Source organism: Phallusia mammillata, chromosome 1, assembly GCF_965637545.1.
Source record: "Phallusia mammillata chromosome 1, kaPhaMamm4.hap1.1, whole genome shotgun sequence".
In the NCBI taxonomy this organism is placed as follows: Eukaryota; Metazoa; Chordata; class Ascidiacea; order Phlebobranchia; family Ascidiidae; genus Phallusia; species Phallusia mammillata.
Window position 1 is genome coordinate 6,559,726 of NC_137252.1, and position 8,749 is coordinate 6,568,474.

Sequence of the window (8,749 nt, forward strand, 5' to 3'; positions counted from 1 at the left end):
TGCAGAAGTGTACTTCGGACAAAACATTTGTGCAACAGTGGCATGAAAACATTAACAACTTGGCCACCACCAATCACAACTGGTTTTCGAAGATTTTCTGCTTTGATGTCATATCAATTTGATGACTGCAAAGCTGATGCACCGACCCAAGCAACTCCAAATTCAGGTAGACGGTCCAATAAAAAAAAAACACTAGACAGATCTAAATACGTACCTTGATTTTCATTCATTGGTTTTGAACAATGCTGGTTTTAATCAAAAAAGATAATACCGGTTGCATCAAACATCTCGGTAGGGCGTTTGTTCAAATTTTCAAGTATTTAGCACTACCTAGTCAAGCAGTGGTCATGTGTCAACTACAGTTTCCATCAAGTTTAGGTTAAAAAGCTTTAAGTTCCAAACAAACTTTCTTCATATCATAGTTGAGAATGCTGCCGACACCCCCCACACAAAAAAACTGACATTAGATAAAATCTGCATTTGCAGTGCGTTCGAGCAAAATCTTGACAAAAATTTCAACAACAACAACAAGACCTAAAACAACAACAGCACCACCACCACCAACAACAACAGCAATAACGCCTGGAGATATAATTGGAACGGCGGGTGAAAAAATTAATCAAAGTGTGAAGAACACAACATGTGATGTGGTACCACAAGGTACATATTAAAAGCCGACTCTTTTTTATGCTCCATGTATGTTATTTTATAAATTGATATAATACTATAGTATGCAGATTTTATTTCTGGAACAATAACTATTATCTCAATTAACTTTCAAATGAAACGCTAATTTGCATGCTATGATTCAAATGAACTAAATATATACAATATTTGCTGAGTTCATAAGTTAGGTTTCGTATTTAAAGTGTTCTAGGAAGAAAGTTTAGTGTTTTTAAAACCCACCTTTTATATTGATTTTGTAGTATTTCCATCAACTGGAGCTATATAACAGCGACTATTGTTCTGGCGATATTCTGCGTATTGCTCACAATGTCTTTGCTACAAAATCGGCGCCATAATAGATGGTTAAGGTTAGTCAGTGATTTAAAAAACTAAAGGTTTTGAAAGTATTTTCTCTTCACTTGTTTTCGGATTGTTTTCTGTCGATGTTTACAAAAACAAGTTTGCGAAAACATATCCGCTAAATCAGTGTCAAGTTTTGTGTTTAGAAACGCTGCAGTTGCCCAGTTCTCAACACTAAACAGTGCACAACCAAATCATCAGCCTAATTCTTCTGCTGCCTTACAATACGGTCAGAATGTTAGCTACTTTGAGCATTTTTTATTATTATGCGCAGTGGGGTATTTCGGCTTATACAAGACGGGAAGGCAAAATGTGATGGCCCTAGGCAAATTTTTGATTTTGGCTTTGCCTCAAATAAAATAACAAAAATAGACAAAGCAGAGAGTCGTTACAAAAAGTACAAAAAATGACCTTATTTTATTTACAACGCAAAGTTGGAAATTGGTCTTGTCACAACACAAAGTTGCGATGAAAATTGGTCTTGTCATGTGATGTCTATTTAAAGGCTATTTAAAAAGAAGTTCGTTTGCAGATTACGTCAACATTGAAGTTGTACCTCGGGCCGACTATTCAGATCATCAAGTTTCAATCCCACAACCTGCTGCTGACTATGTGGAGTTTGATGAAACCCATTAAGGCTCAAAAGCAGCTCAATATTTGTTGATAATTTAAGTGTATTTTTATCGTTTTATTTTCAGATATATATTTAATTACACTTTTTCGTTTATTTTGAAATGCATAAATTTCCTTGTGACAAACTAAAACCTTTAAATAAAACACGTAATTTACAGTTGGGAAATATAAAACAAAAACTTGGGAAAATGTTCTCTTTGCAAACTTTAGCAATTTCGTTTAGCGCTACTACGACCTACGTATCAAATAAATGTGTACGTTTCATAATCAATATATTGTATACACACATACTAAAAATATTTGCTTTTCTTACATATGAATATAGCCACTTGACTCTTCGATCACTTTGTATATTGTTCATTGCTTTGTACAGCCCACCAAACATTACGAATATCTATTTGTATTTTGTAGTTGCAAACGTTAAACTGGTTTCTGGTTTTAATCCTAAAGTTAAACTGGTTTTAATACAAATATTTTGGAGCATATATTTTGCTGACGCATGTAAAAGTTTGTGAGTGTGATATGTTGTGTTGTAAAGCAGCCCAACAATGGGCATGTGATGCAAAACCAGTTTGAGCGCTTAAATAAAAGAGAACAGGATGGCCAATCTACGTCAGATGGTGACGTGCGTTACAATTACAAACACTACAAATCCTAACAACAACAGCAAAAAAATGAATGTTATTAATCCAAGAATAAGTCAGATATCCGATGGTAATACAATAATGCCATTTTTGTACAGAAGAGACTTACCACTTAATGATAATGCGTAAAGCAGTTTGGCCACTGAAATCCACATTACAAAAAATGTTGTAAAAATTGTCTAGAAAAATTGTTACCAAATAAGTTTACCCCTATGAAATGTGCCTTAAAAGTGATCTTTTTTAAACAGAACTTATTGTATGTTCATCTGCTAAAGCAATCTTACATATCATCGTTTCATGTACATGCACTTAAAACATACCAACATACACTGGCACTTTGCCAGTTATTTATACACGTATATTTTGGTCACATTTTACTCGGCGTTTGCGTTTTCATAAGTGCATTAAACAGTTTACCGACATATGTTAGCATACAATTCCAGTGACAATCTAACATTATACTCCTATATACAATATAGAATCAAGCACAATTTACGGATACCTTACTGAATGATTTGTAATGTTGCGTCAATGTACATGACAGATTTGAACACATTTTTAGTTTCCGAATACTTTACAGCAGTGGTTCTCAAACTGTGCGTCGCGACGCCCTGGTGCGTCGTTTCAATTTTCCAAGGGCGTCGCAGAATATTTCCGTTTCGTAACTGAACTCAGTTTATCTCATAAAAATGAGGTTTCAGTGCGGTTAACGTATATCTACGTCCAAATACTTTTTGCGGATTTGAGTGCGGATTGACGTAAATTTACCTCAAAAGTTTTGGATCAAAAACGCGGCTGTCCGTTAATGTACGTCGAGACCAAACAGTACAAGCAGCAAGTGCGTGATAGGCGCGCGTCTGGGGCGACGCTTGTCGGGCATTAAACTTGATAATTTGATCATGTGAACGAGTCATAACAATGTAACAAAGGCGACTTTTCTAAGTGATTATTGTACAGGAGTTGCAGCAGTAAATTTTGTGCATCAGTTTATATTGTGCGTAAGTTGAAACATTACTTTCATTGTAATTCGTTATTGATGCTGTTGAGACCTTGCAGCAGACAAGACAATGCAATTGTGCGCAATAATTGAAACAATTAACAAAAGCCCGCACGTGATTGCCGGGTGCACTAAAAGTGTTGAGTGCAGTTTTATAACTTTGTCGAAAAACAGTTAGGTTAAAATTGTTCTCTAAGTGCTGTTTAATAGATTTAAATTAACTGTTTATTGATAAGTTTCCTCATTACCTTTTATTTGCTGGTGCGTCGCAAGTCCAGAAAACTTTTCCAGAGGCGTCGCAACAAAAAAAAGTTTGAGAACCACTGCTTTACAGTGATATAAATACATTTTGCGGGCGTATTCCCCGAAAGCTTACTTCGTGAAAAGTTATTTTGAACTGCACACAACAACTTTATAAAAGGAAGCAGATTTGCATTAGTGATTACGGATTTAGCCTCAGCGCCACTAAATACAGGGAAAGAAGCATATAAACAACTGTTTTTTCATGAAAAAGCCATTACTTATAGCGGCATTAATACATAAGCGGCTAGTTGACATTAAAGCGATGAATCAAAATGTTCTTTTAGAGGAAAAAAGTCCAAAACTAGATGAATTGTACATGATTGGCAACAAATGACACACAAGCATTCAATGTCAAACACATTAGCAAGATATATAAAAATACATGTGCCCTATACTCCATAATTTCTGAAACGTTTAATTCATATTTTAAATTTTAAACAGGTTTCGTGCAGTTACTAAGAAAGTATAACCCAAACGTATATGGGTCCACTACCTATATTTTTGACGTAAATTATGGAAAAATAATTATTGTCTGATTCCGATTGCAATAGTTGTTTACAACCTACAACTATTCATTCTGCATAATCGTTTTTAGTGTTGAGAAAGAGTTTAGGTGGACATTCATTACTGCAGAAATCGTTTAGTCGCAAAAACCACATTAAATACATAAAGTAGACTAAAGTAACTTTATACGTTAACTGCAGGACGGCTGTACAAATCGTTGTAAACAGTTTTTCGCTCCGTCGAGGGTCCAGTGAGTGGGTTAGATGCGTTTCCTGGAGTTTGTTGGTTAGGGGGAATGAATAAAGTATCGGTCGCTGCATGAAATGGAAACGGGTGTCCTATGCTTTTTCTTTCCTTTCTACATAATTAGAGTAATAAAAGACTTCAGTGCTTAGAAAAATCTTATTCTAACGCAATATACATATACTTGTGAATGTATATAGTCTGCAGTAAAGAAAAAAATGCGAGATAATAATTGACATAATTTCATACCTTTAAGTTAATTTTATTTATTGTAGTTATTCAGCCAAAAACTTACTTAAATTTCCAAAACATGAACATTAATCCTGAGCATGCAAGTGTGAGCAGAACAGTTAGAATTACCAGCAAGCACAGTAGGACAGTTGCGTTTGAAGGTGCACTTGGATCTGTGAAATAAAATGATGCATTATTGTCGAGCATAATCAGCCAATGACACCAGTTCTGTACCAAACGTTTGTCGCCATGATTCGGTTAAATGAACGCATTTGAGTGGAATCGCTAACTTAAACAAGGCCCAATGAGGACAGATGATTGCTACAGTTTTAGGGGGTCGGGGTATTCGTGTCGAGTTTGGTTAAGGATTAACTTGAATTACAAGTTTTCCGAGTGTGATTTTAATATTGCGACAACTTCATAAATTTTCGGACAGACCAAGGGGTTCACTTCACTTTTACTTCAGGTTCGATCACCAATTATACGAATCACCTAATTTGGTTGCTTCACTATGTTATTTGACTGGCACCAGCCTTAACTTACCTTCTGCAAATTTTTCACATGACAAACTGGTGTATTTAAAATCAGGTGTGGTTTCAGTAGTTGGTGTTTTACTGGTTGATGTTGGTGAAAAAACGCTTTTGCAACGGACTGGAATTTTGGTGGTCCCTGGAATCGCTGTGCTTGCTACCACAGATGTTGAAATATATTTAGCAGTATGAAAGCAAAATAGTTAGAATCCAAATATTTTGTTTCAGATAAACAAGTTGTAATGCAAACCTATTTGAGAAAGGTATACACAAAGCATAAATTCTTGTTTCAACAATAACATAGATTACTTTCGCAAAACATCAAATATCATTTTTAAGAAAATTCATGGTCACCTTGAGTTCGAGTTGTACTGCTGATGGCTTGGGTGTCGCAATCAAATATTTGGTATGACATCACAGCCAATGAATGATAAAACACAGTTGTTAAATTCGGTGACCAACTGGACAGAGTTTTAATTCCTTCTCTACATAAGTTACTTTTGGTGAGAACATCTTTGCATAATTCTTTGTTGGAGCCTGTTTTCATGTAGACGCGACACCAAGGACTGTTTGGCGCCGAATACTTTGCTTCTATTTTAGCAAAAACGTAGTTTATTTTCACAACGGCAAAAACAAAACAACTTACCTGGTTGACCAGGCAACCAAAAATTGAACTCGGATTTTAAGTCGAAAACGACGTTTTCCAAAACTTTGAAAACCAGCAAGCGATTTGAACTGTTGTTCTGTTGAGTGTCATTTAGCTGCCAGTCACACTTGCTCACTGTATTTTTGCCATATCCGGTGCTGTGCACCAGAATGCCTGAACTATCGGAATTAGGAAAAGGAATGCATAAGCTTGTTGCCAGTGAAAACAAACCTAAACAAAACTGGCTGAGATGCATTTTTTATGTCTTTCATATTATAATTATATCAAAATGCTATTAATGTAGGCTAATTAACTTATAATCTGCCTTTACTTACCGGCAATTGCTGTTAACAAAAGCAGTTTTAATGCCGACATTTTTCACAGTACTTCCTGTAAAACTTATGCTCTTAATATCAAGTCGCACACAGTTGATGAGCTTAAACGTGATATATCGCAGGACTTAGCCGCCACATTCTGCTATTGGTTCGTAAGTTGAGTTAGCGTGTCATCCATAATTTATTTGCATAAAGGAGGAAGGACAGTAAGTCAAGATATTTCTAACTAAGCTATTCTTGAATGACCTTCTCCGCTTTAAAGTATGAGTTTTGCTGTTGCAATCCAGTTTAATTTTTTTTAATCTATTTATTTACATTTTGGCATTAGTTAAGCAACAGGGCAATTCCACTAGGATGAAACTCCGATTAGACTAATTAAGGAACTGTGAACGTTATTTTATTTGGTTCCGAAATGCTTTATTGACTCTTTACACGTACAAATTATGTTGTAAAAAATACGCATCGTTAACGGTAACAAAATAATTTAAACTCAAACGAAATGGCACATGTTAAAAAAACACGAAATCACACATGTTATGTTTTCAAAAATATACAAATACAATGACATTTTACGTTACGCAATGTGGAAATAAGAACCCAATTCTTGTGGTGCATAAAAAGAACTGTTGCATGCAACCTAAAATAAAACAGGTCTAAAACTGTTTTACATATGTTTCTTGCAACAAATTATATGTTTTGTAACATTTTTGAAAGCAATTGATATTTGATGACTATTCTGGAGGTGGTTCATCGTAAACGTGGTTTTTAGGAACTTGTCCTTGCATTGTAACAGAACAATCGTTATGGTCGTTTTGTGATGGAATTTCCGGTTCGACTCTTCCTGTTAAATGAATCAGATGAAAAAATGGTAAAATACTGTAGTGTTTGCAACATTTTTATGCCTGTAGAATTTAATAATAACATCAAAAAATGTTGCAACATGGAAGCACACATTTTGCCATAAAAAGTCAATGTTTCGTGGGACACTTGCCGTACTCTCTATGAACCGCGTTACTACTCAAAAAGCTCTACCTTATTATTTTAAGGGATCATTACTTATTTGTACCATGATTTGTTGAAAAAGACACGTAATATAAAGATTGGCGTAACCAGCGATTCATGTCCTCAATAACGGCGTTTCAAAACAAATTTTCTCATCAACAAAGAGTTAAATTTTACCCATTGGCTTAGGTGCGCCACAAAACGTAAATCACAACTGACATAGGGGTCCTGAAGTAGGAATGAACCTCACCTTGTTGTAAGGCAGAAGGATAAGGCACGTAAGCAGCAGAGAAAATAGACTGATGACTTTGTCGTACACTGTTTCTTTTCGACAGCTGGACCATTGGTGGGTTTCTAAACACAAAATGTAAAGCCAAAGCAACAAACTTTCAAACCATTCAGTGAATTGTTCTAAGTAATAAACGAGATTTAAACGACATTAATAACAAACCTTACTCTTCGGGTCTGACGCCGATTTTGAAGCAAAGATACGATAAGCAGTATGCAGAATATGGTCAGCAAAATAGTCGATGTTACAACAACTATTATTTCAGTCAGTGAAAAAACTGAAAATAAAAATTCGGCATTAAAATACATTTTTTTCGTTTTGCACACCAAAACATGGTAGTTAAAATAGAAAAGTTAACAAAAAACTCAGTTATTCAAATATTTTATATATTTTTTCTTTATTCGAGTCTTGGCATAAACTACTTTGCGCATCAGTAGAAATTCATTGTGATGCTAGAGCTAACATATGTATACTAAAGTATTATTTGTCAATAATAATCAAAGTATACATGTAACATCAAAAGAAGAGATGTCGTCTAAACTTGTTGGCAACATTGTAGATCTAGTTTTCTTTACACTTTATTTGATTTCACTTCCTTACAAGATTGACAGACTGTGACGACAGAGTTATGACGGACATTTTTGTAAGGCGTCGAATCTACACTCTACGCTCTACCTGTTGTTGTTGTTGTTGTTGCTGTTGTGGTTGTCTGTTTGGCTTTCGTTGCGGTACAAATCAAAGGTGTTTTAGTCGTTTCGGTGGTTTCATTTTTTGTCAACCCATTTTCCAAACACACTACAATTCCAGATATAAGTTACTGTCAGTTATTTTGTAATGGGATGAAAATTTCATACCAATAACAGTAATAAAACTTGCAGAGCCTTGCACAAATATTTTACTTAGCACAATTGGTAACATTTAGTTCTGCATTGCATTGTTTTCTAATTTCGTGTAACAGTGAAAATTTGAAATGACGTTTCGTAACTTACTTTCTTTGAATTGTCTACATGACAAACTGGTGCATTCAGAATACGATGTGATTTTACTCGATGGTGATTTACTGCTAGATGTAGGTGTAGAATTCAAGCAGTGTGCTAATTCTACCTTTCAGTCTCTTGACTGGCAGAATAAGACAGCCGGTTTCAGATGCACTTTATTTTCAGTGATTTAAAACGGATTTTTGACCACCTTATTTAAATAGAATCAAAACGTTACAATTACAAACAGTCCAAACAATTTACCTTATATAACATAAAATTATCCACCTCAGCAAAGTTTAATACAACACCACAGACTTAGATACTGCTGAAACAATGACTGGGCTACACGTGCAGAGACAAGAAACCGAGAAAGCAGGACGTACATA

The 8,749-nt window shown here is 35.1% G+C and overlaps 1 long non-coding RNA gene across 1 annotated transcript; it reads left to right on the forward strand.

Moving 5' to 3' along the window:
- The first annotated feature begins 970 nt into the window (after positions 1 to 970).
- LOC145209252 (uncharacterized) lies at positions 971 to 1,682 on the forward strand. Its single transcript, XR_013855043.1, has 3 exons — positions 971 to 1,034; positions 1,173 to 1,255; positions 1,559 to 1,682. It is a non-coding gene; the product is annotated as an uncharacterized LOC145209252 (long non-coding RNA).
- The last annotated feature ends 7,067 nt before the right edge of the window (positions 1,683 to 8,749 follow it).